The sequence below is a fragment of the Dreissena polymorpha genome, chromosome 3 (assembly GCF_020536995.1).
Source record: "Dreissena polymorpha isolate Duluth1 chromosome 3, UMN_Dpol_1.0, whole genome shotgun sequence".
Lineage (NCBI taxonomy): Eukaryota > Metazoa > Mollusca > Bivalvia > Myida > Dreissenidae > Dreissena > Dreissena polymorpha.
This window is the reverse complement of record NC_068357.1, coordinates 112,649,121-112,664,501: the sequence shown is the minus strand read 5'-3', so window position 1 is coordinate 112,664,501 and position 15,381 is coordinate 112,649,121. Positions and strand designations below refer to the sequence as shown.

General features: G+C 32.9%; 1 protein-coding gene across 4 annotated transcripts in view; it reads right to left on the bottom strand.

The window, feature by feature from the left end:
- The window catches only part of LOC127871064 (endothelin-converting enzyme homolog), a 98,348-nt gene extending 83,407 nt beyond the window's left edge, over positions 1-14,941 (bottom strand). The window contains exons 1-2 of one of the 4 annotated variants that reach the window (XM_052413709.1): positions 14,844-14,941; positions 14,056-14,249 (exon numbers count right to left, since the gene is read on the bottom strand). The gene's annotated coding sequence lies outside the window, so the exon portion shown is untranslated. Of the gene's footprint in view, positions 1-14,055; positions 14,637-14,843 lie in introns of those variants that run through there. The other 3 variants (XM_052413708.1, XM_052413710.1, XM_052413707.1) reach the window with 3 other exon arrangements.
- Between the last annotated feature and the right edge of the window lie 440 nt (positions 14,942-15,381).

The window sequence follows — 15,381 nt, the reverse complement described above, 5'->3', positions numbered from 1 at the left end:
TCACAAAGTAACAAACACTTTCTACCAGTCCCAATAATAAAATTGTATGCCCGTAAACAAATTATATTCTGATGAGAACTACGTACTATGCTTTCTATCACAGAATCTATCATATAGATGCAGTGTAACTATACAATCAAAGTTTCATATACCATTATGTAAAACACGTTTAATGCATTTCAAGACGCATTAATAAAGCCGATGAGAAAAGCATCGTGTGAACTTCACAAAACGAGCGTCTGTCTATGTGATGAACCAACATCCCTAGTTATTTCTCTTGTTTAACGGAACAAAAACACAGAGACAAGCAAATGACTCGCCATATCAAGATATTTAGATGTATGCAGAATGGAATAAATTAAAGTTATACAATGTACTATCATCATGGACACTTGTGGCAGTATGTTGATTGATTGATTGATTGATTTTATTTGGTAAACATATGAACATTACATAGTTACTACATAATGCAGACAATATAAAATATATTATCACAGCAATATACATAGCAAACCATGGAATGCACACACAATACCAAGGATAACACAAAAAAGAGAAAAATGATTTTCACTTATTTCCATTGTGGTCCTTGTTATTGGTGGCAGTAACCATGAAACAGTCATGTATTAGATTTTAATAATGTATATGTATCAAATATGTACTGTTTAATAAAGTATATTACTTATTAAGAATGAATAAATATAATCACATGTTCATTATTATCACAGAAGTTGCATAAGAAAGTTACACACTGCATAGGTAGTTAATAAACACACTTTGTAGCATACTATAAGTTAAAGAATAATTATGAGATCCTTGCATCTTATTGATCATAAGACTTAAAAATGTATCACAGTATTTTAACAGAACATAAAATTCATAATAAAAATTATACTATAAAAAGCTATAAAGACTCTAAAAACTGTTTCTTGATATCACCCTTGAAATTGTTAGGTTTAGGTACATCCCTGATGTTTTGAGGAAGATTGTTCCATAAACAGATACCATTATATGTAAATGTTTTAGAACCAAAACTTCCTACTCTTGGTTTGGAAAAACGACCAGAGTCTTCAAATGTAAAATTTTCAGCAAAATGATCAGATTCTGGCTGAGCTACCATATTAGACCTAGTACAACGATTATGTACGCCAGACACTGGCTTAAAATTCTCACCCATATACTCTGGTGCAAGGCCATTTTTAATCTTATGTACATGACAAAGTATGATCTGTTCTACTCTTTTTGAAACAGGCAGCCAACCTAAATGTTATCCATATTCAGAACAAACCTAATCATCTTGTTTTGTGTAGTTTGAAGCCTATTTTTAAGTGACTGAATAAGACCAGGGTACCAAAAAGAGCAGGCATAGTCAAAGTGGCACTGTATAAGAGACATGACAAGGAGTTTTCTGGTGTGCAATGTTAAGAACTTACTATTTCTGTATAGGAACTTTAACCTTGAGTTTGCCTTTGTAATAATTGATCTAGCAATGGTTTTACCAGACAGGAACTGGTCCAATACAGCACCTAGGTACTTAACAGAACTTGATGGAGTAATTGACACATCATTGCAAGAGACATTTAACTGAGAATTTGACCTTAGTTTGGGCTTTGAGCCAAACAATATAGATTCTGTTTTACCAAGATGTAGGGAAAGTTTATTGTCCACTAACCACTCACTTATAAGAACGAGATCGCTAGAAAGAATGGATTCAATTTCTGAAATGTGTTTACCAGCTACCAGAATGCCAGTATCATCAGCATAAAGTAAAATTTTATTTCTTACCACAGCGGCCATATCATTCACATAAATTAAAAATAAAAGGGGACCTAAAATGGAGCCCTGAGGAACACCACATGAGATGGAGGCCTCGAAGGACATAGTACCTGATACGTCAACAACCTGATGGCGATCGGAGAGATAGGAGGTAAACCACCTGACTGCGTCACTATGGAGACCAATAGCCTCAAGTTTCATGATTAAAATACTATGATTGACGGTATCGAAGGCCTTCTGTAGGTCTAACAATATCATACCAACCATCTTACCTTCATCCATCTTAAAACGAATATAATCAGATATATGGGTAAGGCAGGTGTCTGTAGAATAGCCATGCCTAAATCCTGATTGATAGCTATACAGAAGCTTTTTGTCATTCAAGTAACCTTCAACTTGGTCATAAATTACTCTTTCAAGGATCTTTGAAATGATACTTAAGATCGAAACCGGTCTGTAGTTTTCAACCTCAGTCTTAACACTTTTCTTATAGAGGGGAATAACTCTCGCTGACTTGAGGTCATCAGGAACAGAACCCTGTATGATTGACAAGTTAACAATATGAGCAAGGGGACAAGATATGAAAGAAGCACTATCCCTAACAAATCTAGCAGGAATGCCATCCAAACCTGAGGCCTTATTAGCACTTAATTTATGTGTATGCTTTAAAATTGTATTTTCAGACACAATGGAAAATGAAAAACTGTTTGGCACAACACCTTTAGTAGCGTAGTAATTACTTACAAAATTCTTGCCATATTTATTAAAACTTTTTGGAAGTTTCTCAACAAGTATAGAAGCAACTGTTGTATAAAATGAGTTAAATTTTTCAGCTACTGTAAATTTGTCAAAGGAAATTTGCCCATCAATCTGAAGCCCTATGCTACTTGATGAAGAGTTCCCTTTTTTAGTGGGAAGACCTAACTTCTTAAGTGTGTCCCAGAGAGATTTAGAATTGTTTTTATACTGTTCCAGTTTATCTGAAAAATAATGTTTCTTGGCCTTACAGATAAGTGACTGAGCTTTATTTCTCAACTCCTTAAAATTATTAAAACTTTCTTCCATTCTATTTATCTTATATACATGAAAAGCTTTGTCTCTTGCCTGGATACTATTTAAAATATCAGGAGTAATCCAAGGCTGAGTGCGTTGTTTAAATCTAACTTCTTTTACAGGTGCAATGCCATCAAGAACAGATAAAAATATACTTTTAAAATTATCCCAAGCTACAGAGACATTGTCACTTAGTAAGACACTACTCCAGTCTGTAGATAAAAGACATTGTTCAAAGTTTTCTTTACTGTAGTTTTTCAATGATCTGGTGTGTACATTGTAATGTTTACCAATTGACATATTTAATTTCTTGCGTGTACAATAAACAATACAATGGTCACTTATTGATGAATCAATGACTCCACAATGAGAAATTAAATAATTATCTGATACAAGAACTAAGTCTATGCATGTTGATGAAGTATTACAAATTCTAGTAGGTTCTTGAATAAGTTGAGTCAAATTAAATATATTTTTAAAAGATAATAGTTTGTCAACCAGAGAACATTTGATTAAAACATTTACGTTAAAATCTCCCAATATGACAGTTTCATTTTCAACATGAACAAATTCTGAACACAAAGATTCCAACATTTCAAAAAAGTTCAGTTGTGTTGGTGGACGATATATAGTGCCACAAAGTATTGGTTTACTTTTAGGTAGCAAAATGTCAATCCATGTGGCCTCAAGATCATTTCTCGTCATGTCATCTCTAGGGTTGAAGGCTAGGTCTTGTCGAATATAAGCACACACCCCGCCACCATGTCGATTCCTGTCGTGCCGCCTAATAACATATGTTCACGTTAAATACGCATGTTTAAAGTCAACCATCGCATATAATAATTATACAAACTAACAAAAACACATTACAAAGAGAGCTCAAGTTACACAGTTTAACCCAACTTCAAACCCGTGTCCGAGAAAAGCCTTACATAAAGAATGTAAGATGAACGTCCTAAATTTTTAGTTAAAAACGTTGTTCCGGGTTAATGTATTTTAAACTAATACAACAAGTAGCGACACTAAATATTTTTGTTTCATTATGCATAACATAAAAAAATATAAATGAACATATACCAGCGAAGCCAGCCGAAGTATGTTACACAAACGAAAATCGTATTAATGCAATTATTAACCCATTTATGCCTAGCGTCTAGAAAAAAAGGCCTTGGCAAACAGCGTAGACCCAGCGTAGACATCAGGGTCTGCGCTGTTTGCTTCAAGGAATTTCCGTAAGAAATATTCTAAATATAGAAATAAATATACTAGACATCCCTAATTTTGGAAATAAATTGCCCCCAATTTAGAAGCATGGGAGAGTCCACTAGGCTTAAATGGGTTAATGTCGCTAACACGTGTTGAGCGAGTATTTAGAGTGTACATAAAATCCACCGATAAAGATCTCATTTTCGCTGTCATGTTGGGAGCAAATATATATTGAATTGAATTACGATTATATCGAGTGTTTTAATATTCTGTGGAACAAAAAAATTCAGAGTGAAGCATTAATAAAATGTTTTACCGGCAGCGTTGTTTGTTTATGGCGTTTGTTGCCTCGAATTCAGAACACTTTTATCGAGTTATCGCGTAATATGAACACAAAACTGGTGCGTTTGGCCTTTTCAAATGTACTAATCGACAAATTGATAATGTCAATATTCGTGGTCATACATGATGCAAGTGTTTTAAAGTGTAATATTTCATCAATTACACATTTAAAGCTATGGGACCAGATTTCTGTTGTCATTCCAGTTTTTAAGTTGTTTTGCTTTATTTGATGAGTCAATTTGAAAACTTAGCAGTACAAATAGGCGATTCAAATGTTGCATCAACTTTAAATACTTCATCAACGCATTCTTTTAATATTTATTTTGTGATTAATTTTAAATCAGATTATGGCATTTTAAAAAACGTATGCACATCAAAATACGACACCAATATAAGACTGTCATAACTGCAGTGTTCACATTTGAAAATACGATTGAGGTGTCAAAGAAGTGAATCATTTTAGTCTAAAATATACAGTAACTGAATATTAACTATTTAAACTATCGTGACTGTATGGATTGTTCGTGTTTAATAATCAATAATACACGACAATGTTCCAAGTCATTTTGTAAGTTATGGTAATGTATCAAAAATAAGGCAATGTTTCTTCACGTAAATAGCGACGAGGGTTCATATATATATATATATATATATTACACCTCAGAGATATTGGTCCTTCTATTTCTATATGACCGGTTTCAGTCTATAAAATGCGATAGAGGAACCTAATAATATCTGGACCGGTCACTATTTTTTTGTATATGGACCGTTCGGGGTTACGCACCACTTAATTTGCACTGTTTTACTGTAAAATGACGTCATTTTTTAACGAAATGACGTCATTATTCCTGAGAAATTCTTCAGTTTATCTCTTTTAGATCTAAACCATAAACAATCGTACAACACTGTACAATGGTAAAGGGGAAACTCTTCGGTGTAATATAAGAAATAATAAACTCCACTTCGGTCCCAATCGCATTATAGTGACCAGCCAGGCTGCCACATATATATATATATATATATATATATATATATATATATATATATATATATATATATATATATATATATATATATATATATATATATATATATATATATGTGTGTGTATATATACCATATTTTATTTATTATAATTCTTGGCATTAAACTAGAATAAGTGATTTTGATCTGGTTAGATCAATAAAATCATTATGCACATATGTTTATGTTTTATAACACATGCTCAAAGTTATTGCTACAAATTATGATATAAGTAACACGTTTTTATTTAAAGATTATATTAACCTCAAGTGATATTTTGTGCGGACAGACTTGACAAGTGACAGAAATCATTTCTTAAGGAACTACGCAGCCTAATTCATATGTATCAGCCTCTAAATCACTTGGGTAGGGTATATATTCACGATATTAGGGAAAATACACAAGTCCAAGTATGTTGTCGTAACATACAATTTCCTGGATGAAGCCATTGGCGGCAGGGTTAATGAACCATCTGACAAAGAGTCAGCTGCAATAATAATGCCTCAAGTGGATAAACTGAACACGTGATACACGTTTTATCACATATGAGCCGCGTTCTGAGAAAACTGGGCTTAATGCATTTGCGTAAAGTGTCGTCCCTGATTAGCCTGTGCAGTCTGCTTTTATGGTATTATAAGTTTCAAGGAAGTCCCTCCTTACCAAAAATCAAGTTTAGGCTGAAAGTGTCGTCCTTGATTAGCCTGTGCGGACTGCACAGGGTAATCTGGGACGACACTTTCCGCACATGCATTAAGCCCAGTTTTCTCAGAACGCGACTCATATATATTAGGAGAATGAATATTTTATGAAATCCATGAATTTCTTAGGGACTTCGTTGCAATTAAATATAATAATTTCCTATAAAAAGTGAGTCACATATATACAATGTACGCGAAAAACTCGAAAAATAAGATTCAATATTTTGTCTACAACAGTTCTGTCAGGTTCGGCTAACAATTTTGGTAATCATTCATTCGAGCATTTACGAAATCGCTATTTCGCTCAAATCAGTAAAATACACACCGTTGTTTTGACACGCTATTTCCTGGACGTAACCATTCACGACATAGTTAATGAAAAGGTCATGGAAGTGTCTTATCTAATCACAATTGCTACTGTGGATATAAAATAACACGTTATTGGCGTTCTGGCTGTGATAGATTTTTTTGAAGATGACCACAAATTATCTTTCTTTTCAGATGCTTAGCTTGCGTTCTGAAAGCGTAACTAGGATTTCATATAAATGATCGTTACGTTCCTATATTGTCAATGTAAAACTACATTTAAATTTATTGAGGTGCAATGTAAAGCTCATATTTATCTGGTTAATATTTTGCTAACAAGAGCACCGCATAACGGGTGTCACGCTCGGCTGCAAAAGCTTGTCAGAATTTTTTTTAGAGGTCACAGTGACCTTGACCTTTGACCTAGTGACCCAAAAATGGGTGTGGCGAGTAGAACTCATCAAGGTGCATTTACATCTGATGTTTCAAAGTTGTAGGTGGAAGCACTTTGATTTTAGAGGCAATCTTAAGGTTTAAGCACGACGCCGGCGGACGATACGACACGACGAGCTGGCTATGACAATAGCTCGGGTTTTCTCCGAAAACAGCCTCGCTAAAAATGAGTTATCTATTTTGGTTCAATTTTAAGCTAGTCATACATTTTTATTTATTGCTTCGATAGCTTAATTTGTTTTCATATCACCATTCTGTTTAGCATAAATAAACAGAAAATGACCAAACACATGTAATATAAATAAGCAAACGCGCTTTCAATAGGATTACTGCAGAATCGTACATAGATGAAGCGTTTGTTTTTCTCCAGTATGTGTGACAATGTGTTTGTGGAATCATTATTTCGCCCAATTGGTGCAAAACCATTGAACTTTAATGCCACATGTTTGTTTTTTTTAAACAAATGGGGCGATTTATCAATAAGACATAATTTCTAATATAAATAGGAATGCATTTAACACCAGCACACAATGAACACTTCAGTCTACTTAGCAAATCGTTGTTTGATGATCAAAATGTGATTTTGTTATTACTGCAAAATGATATTCCAAACACTAATGAGCAATTGATTGGCGGAAACTAGACATGGTGCTAAAAATGTTAAATCCATATTTTAAATTTGTTTTGCCATGAAATACTTGTTCTTTATTAACATTTGCAATAATTAATTAGAACCATTAGCTGCCACGCGCTTAATCGAGAAAATAATGTATTGAGGCATATTAAGGCGCCGTGTTTTCTTAAGCATTCGTTCTGTCATTTTGATATCCATTGTTATGTGAATATTTAGTGCGTCAAATGAAGTATGCACCTGTTCAATTTAACCAAATAGTATTGCTAATTACGTATATAGAAAGACCGATTGGTTAGAAGTGGAATTTGATAACATTTTTGTATTATGAACTCCGTGATGGTTTTGTCATTACATCAGAGGTTTTGGTAAACAATCAATGTCTGAGATTTTGGGAAAGTAATATTCAATGAGTGGAATATAAAAGTCCTGGCGCTAAACACAATTCTCCACGCCGAAATTGTGTATAACAATGGCAACAATTTACATGTTTTATAATACCTTATTTCTAAAAATAAATAAAATAAACGCATTGGCATATATTGATGAATATTGCGAAGACAAGTCCATACAAAATATTTTCATACAATAGGTTACAACAGCAATAAATATTGTTGACACAATTGGTAATCGACGTGATTGCAATATCCTAATTTGAATTTAGACGCAGTTAATGTACGCATATTGCGAAAACCTTCGCCTTGTGAGAAATTAAGTGTTCGATAATCTAATTTTGTATTTAGAATTAACGAAAGCCAGGCATATTGCGAAAACAAATGTTAAATCTATATTTTGTTAATGCCCTTTCTCAATGCAATATGTATTTTTCCATTGACATGAGTTGTAATTAATTAGTTAGCAGTTATTACGCAATTGAGACAATAACTAACTGTGCATATGAAGCCATTGAAGGCGACGTGTTACCAGTGTTTTCGGACGAACAAGTCTGTTTTAGATTTGATATTGATCGTGAACAATCACTGTTCAACAAACTGTGGTATTTTAAAACATAATAATTATGCATCAAGGCGTAATGGGAATCGGTCGATAGGTTAGCAAATGGAAACTATAAAATATGTAATAACGTGAATAATAATAATAACGGTCTTCGTATTAATAAATCATCAACCAATTCAGGTTCTGATGGCATGCATTGTGTGCAAATATATGAGACGTGTTCTGAAAAAACTGGGCATAATACATGTGCGTAAAGTGTCGTCCCAGATTAGCCTGTGCAGTCTGCACAGGCTTATCAGGGACGACACTTTCCGCCTTAATTGGATTTTTGCTAAGAAGAGACTTCATTTAAACGAAAAATGTCATAAAAGCGGAAAGTGTCGTCCCTGAATAGCCTGTGCGGAATGCACATACTAATCTGGGACAACACTTTACGCACATGCATTAAGCCCAGTTTTCTCAGAACGCGACTCATACAATAATTCATGGTTTAGTCCGAAAGTTGCTTTATATCAACACGATAAACAAATAGATGAACGCAGCGGAGACAATCTTGATATATTGTATATATTTGTATCGCCTCCAATAGCGTAGGTTGCGCTGGAATATATATTGGTGTCACATTTCGTAATCGACATTAAAACAGTTAAAAATCCAGTCTTTGAATGATAAAAAAACAGTTTAATTAAGTTTTTTTCGGCCAGTCACATTTCAGAGACTGCAATTACAAATCATCGACGGAAACAATTCACATTGCAGAAAATATGAAAAATCCTTATTTTTAATTTAGTTTTCCATGCAATATTTATACTTCTATTAACAGTTGCAATAATTTATTGAACGGTTGGCTGCGTTGTGCGCAATCAAGAAAATAATTTATTGATGAATATTAAGGCGCCTTGTTTTCAAAGGGATTTTTAGTCATTTCGATCTCTATTGAAGTGTAAATATGGACTGCATGGCATGACGTTTGCAGCTATTTTAGCTAAAAGCTGGTTTAGATTTCAGCTGGACCGTAAACCATTACTACTCCACAAACTGCGTATTATAAAACAAAATAATTATGCATCAATACGATCTGGGAATCAGTTTATAAATATGAGAACGTGGGAACTACCTAAGTACATGTATGTAATATAAATTACAAAGTGAATACTGTTTGGATATGAATGAATATTTAATAATAACGGTATTCGTATTAATCGAATCTCACCCATAACATTTTTAAATAGGAACCGACGGTGTGTCTTTATTGCAAAATAACATCAAAGAGCATTCGCAACCTTCTCTATTTCACCAATAATTTACCCATGACGTATTTAAACTACAAAATCTGGCACAAGAACCACGAGAATGCTTCCGAGTTGTAGTGTGGGGAGCTGTAGTATTTGCATAAAATGACATAGATGTATAAACATGCTTATTTTGGAAAAACAACAAATTTATCCATTTTTATACATGTAGGTGTGAGTGTGTTATGTTATGATGTTTTATTTCGGCAATTTGCATTGACAACAAATACCGGTAAACAATATGGTGTTCATAGTAAGTTATATCCTGCTAGCGCGGTTTGAGTGCGCTAGTTGGTACAATTAGAAATAAACACAGGTAAGTTAGTGATCTAAACAGTTATTAGGCAAAACCACGCCCACCGTTGACATAATCAAAATAGTTGAACAGGGTGAAGGATAACGTGACTTTAAGGTGTTCACAATTAAACGTTAATGGATGTAAACAGACCGTAAGTGGTGCTTTTATCAATAAACTTTTTTTAAACAATTTTCTTTAAAAATTTCAACTAGTGCATAAAAGACAGTTTTTATGCTACTTATTGCCACTTGAAAAACATCAGAATTACTTTATTTCACCCATTTATGCCTAGTGGACTCTCCCATCCTCCTAAATTGGATCAATTTATTTCCAAAATTAGGGATGTCTAGTATATTAATTTCTATATTTAGAATATTTCTTACAGGAATTCCTTTAAGCAAACAGCGCAGACCCTGATGAGGCGCCGCATCATGCCAAGGCCCTTTTTCTAGACGCTAGGCATTAATGGGTTAATAAGCCTTAATATATATATATATATATATATATATATATATGAATAATATGTGCTGTGTCCGAGGTCTGCCACATAGGAGTATTCTTATTAATAAACCGTATATATATGTAGGAAATCAATACAGTAGAGTAATGAATACAAGACAATGGAGATAAATCGCAAGTGCAAATACACATCGTAACATTCAACTTGTTAATGTTCATGAGACTAATACGTCTGTCAATTGAATGAAACGTTAAAGCAGTATACACAAGAGATGTCTTCAAAAAATGACATATGCCCCCGAAAAATGCTTTGATAGTTATTTAAGATAGCTAAATAACATAACACATTTTCGAAATCTAAATGGCGACCCTAACTTCAAGTTCATGGCCACATGAGTCAAGATTTGTGTGTGTCTGGAAAGGTCTTTTCCATATACACATGTATACCAAAATGTGAAGGTTATACTTCAAGAGACATAGAGTTATAATGCCATTTTTCAAAACCGAAAAGCAGATTTCAAAACCTAAACACAGGCCCAAGGGTTAAGGTCACAGGGGTCAAACAATTTTTGGACATATAAGTTATGAGCATTTTTCAAAAAAGTGTGACGGACAGACAGACAGACGGACAGACAGACGGACAGTGCGACCACTATATGCCCACCTTCGGAGGCATAATAAAAAGTGTAGGGCGAACATCATACCAAAAAGTAAAATGAATCAATGAAGCGCAACAAAGAAGAATAAACACATTAGGATAAATAATAAAAAAATATTTCGCTGAAACGCTCGGCAAAATCGCACTATAAAACCCACGTTAATATGGTGAAATTCTTGATTTATAAACACATGTTTGACAACAACATTAACAACGAGAGGAAAAGGTGTGTTTGATACTTTTGTCTCATCGAGTTTTAAATGCGTTTTAATTTAACGCGGACCGTTGTCACAAATATAATCAGCGCAATGTTTGAGTATGCATGGTTCTTTTGAGATGTAACAGACTACTTAATCAGTCTCAATGTTAGCACAATCATACGCTAATTAAAAGGTGGAAATATCGACATTGTGAATACCTTTGGATTATTAACAGCAATTTCATAAGAAATCAATTTAATTGCTCTTTTATTTCTTTTGAGAGACATACGTTTGTAATGAAATATCGATGACTTTTCACTGAGTACGTAGTTTATGCTTATGAACATATTTGCATTTCAAACAATTAACGACACGGTCAATTTTTCTACAAGTAAACTCAACGTAATCTTTCAACGTGAAAATGTCTTTATTTGTCAATAGCTATGTACATACATCGAACGTCTGTACACGCAACATAAAAATAAAAAAGACTCAAACAAGGGTAGTCCCTTCTACTTTTGCAACTAATTTGTCCTTATGCAAGAAAAACTAAATGCAACTACTTACTAGCAAATTTAAAACTAAATGCAATATCGTATGCAAAAGTAAATGCCCTTTCAAATTTAGAAATGCACAATGGACATAAATTGAACAGGAAATTATGCGTAAACTCAACAAACGGTATAACGCAGCACTGAATTAATGTAATACTGTATTGAAAAGTTAGCTGCGTTGGGCGCAATCAAGGAAATACTTTATTAGTGACTATTAAGGCGCATTGTTTTCAAATGAATTTTTAGTCATTTCGATCTCTATTGTTTAATAATCAATAATATACTCTACCATATTCATTGTCAAAGTAATGGTAATGTATCTAAATAAAGGCAATGTTTCTTCGCATAAATAACGACGACAGTCCATTATTAAATATAAACTAAAATATACGGTAAATCAATATTGACTATTTTGACTATTGTATTGTGCACATTATACATTGTTCTTGGTTATTGATCAATAAAAACACTGTACCACATTCCTTTGCTATTTGTTAGTAATGATAATGTATCTGCACTTAAATAGCGACGAGGGTTTTATAGTATATATAAACGATATTTTATTTATTATAGTTCTTGGAATTAAACTAGTGTAAGTGATATTGATATAGTTATTTATAACATTATAAACATGTATATATGTTTTATAACACACGTTCAAAAGTATTGCTAAAATCATTACTATGATAAAAGTTATAAATGTTTTAAAGTTTAAGTTTACCTCAAGTGATATTTTGTTAGGACAGACTTTAAAAGTTGCAGGAATCATTTCTTAAGGAACTAAGCAACACAATTCATTTTTATCATCATTTCGTTCATTTAGCTAGTTTATATATTCGCGATATTAGGGAATAATACACAAGTCCAACTCTGTTGTCGTAACAAACAATTTCCTGGAGGAAACCATTGGCGACAGGATTAATGAACCATCTAACAAAGAGTCAGCTTCAACAATAAGGCCTCAGGTGAATAAACTGAACACGTGATACACGTTTTATCACATATATTAGAAGAACGAATAGCTTATGACATCTCTGAATTTCTTAGGAACTTCGTTTCAAATAAATAAATTATTTTTCTATGAAAATGGAGTCATAATGCTATTCAAGATTTTGTCTACAACACTTCTGTCAGGTTCGGCTAACAATTTTGGTCCATTCATTCGAGCATTTACGAAATCGCTATTTCGCTCAAATCACTAAAATACACATCGTTGTCGTGACGCGCTATTTCACGACATAGTTAATGAAAAGGTCATTGAGCGAATTAACATAATTAAGAACATAAATTTTACAACACAGATAACACGCAGGGACGATGATTCTTTACAGTGTAACCACAAATCAATGTTTAGCTTGAGGTAATATCACAATGGAGTGTGCATGCGTTTCACAGCTTTGTATAGGAATAAACTGCTGCTTTAAGTAGATATTTTGGCATGTAGATTTATGTTTGATCAAGATTGTTAGCGACATTTGGAAAGATAACATCGAAATTAATCTATATCTAACCACCTCTCATTGAACGTACACTAAATGCTCTCAAACGTGAACCGTATCTGTGCGACTTGAATTAGTCATTCTTTGTGTATTGTATTAAGTGTTTGTTTGCAGGATTCGGAATGTTTTACGACTATTGCGAAAATTATGAACGCTTGTTGCTGAAATTTTGATGTATTTAAACACAAACTAAGCATATTAGATGTGTTTTTTTTTGCATAGAATGATCATGTTTACCTACGTTTTTTATGTAATATTGTATATATATTAAGATATCATTTATATATATGTATATATTATACATATATATTAATGATATCTTAACAAAACTTGGATCTCGCATTTACCATGATACATAATGTACACATGATATTAGTTCGATGATTAAGCATTTTTATTATTTGACATCACAGGTGTATTTTAGTAATTATACTATTTAACTTACACATCCTTCAACTGAGTTAAAGCTACGACATAAAAGTTTTTTTTACATTTATTTTCAATTTAACCTATGTTTCCCTACTGCAGCATACAACTGTACGTACTTAGCATACAAAGAAGAGGAAACACTATCGATACATATGACAAGATATTGATCTAAACAGCTTGTATGTATCTTGCTATTTCATGTGTCTTGGGTGCGTACTTACATTTCTATGTCGCCCGAGGCAATATCCCTCTTCTGTGATCAGCAATATCCTTCTGATGGTTTTATTAAACTCGGACACAATTTTCTAATTATCCTAGCGGCACTTTGTAGTTTTTAATGTGTATTTAAAATCACCCTTCACTACACCTGATTTAGTAAAGTTTGCTTTATTTCACCTGGTGTCTGTATATAGGCCTAGAAGACATCAAATATAATATAAAACAGTAAACATCCCATATGAAGGTTAGATTCAACAAGTAATTTAAACTTTAAAAGTTCATATCATCTAATCCACTGAGAAATATATACGTATATTAATTAATTAAATTAGCACATTAAAAACTGCATCCTTGTGCGTACTTCAGTAATTTAACCTGACTCCTTCATTTAATATGAACAGTAAACGTTCAATGAAGCGATGCACATTCTCTCGGTAAATTTAGCAATATTAAGTAAATATTATTACTATAGAAACACTCTAATAAGCATTGTTAATTTAATATGCAAACATTTCCCAATACAGTATTTACATGTAACTGAACGTATTGAAACGCGATTGTGGAGTTATCAACGTACTAAACCACAGAGTGTTCTCTATTCTTAGGAAGAGATAATAAATTATCTATATATCAAATGTTATCGGATTTATATTTCAAAAAGACACATTTATCGATTTACTTCCGCGTTTTACAAATACATGTTGCACCCGCAATAACAGGAATTTGAATAATAATAATAATAATAATAATCATAATTATAATCATAATAATAATCATAATAATAACACACCTTATACTTTTACTGCCAAAATAAATATTTAATAGATTTTTAACCTTCTTTCTCTTATTCTAATTTTAATAATATGTCCTCTATGTTAACACAACAACACAAAAACGCGTCGTTATACGAATTGATCAAGTATTGACAATATACATGCTTGGTTCAATACAGAGGTAATTTTAGGATGTTTAAGAAAGCACGCGTGTGTTCAAACATAGACAAACTTTGTGTGTATATATGGACAAGCCCTGTTGTATACGTTTAATTTACCGTTCATACAACTTCAATGCACAGTGCTTCGTCTATAATTAGCCACTTATCACCGCTAATTTTGTGTTATGGAATTTCGGATGTGTTACATTTCGACCATTCTCAGTATGTCGTTACTTGAAAGCGATGTAATAGCCCGGGGCTATTCTACAATTATCGGTTTATTCTGATGTAAGTTCAAAGATATGATGATGTCAACGTAAAACGTGTACTTGAAGCGATCCTTGCTTAATGCAATAGTTTCAACAACATCGCGATCTATTTTAATCGATAAAAC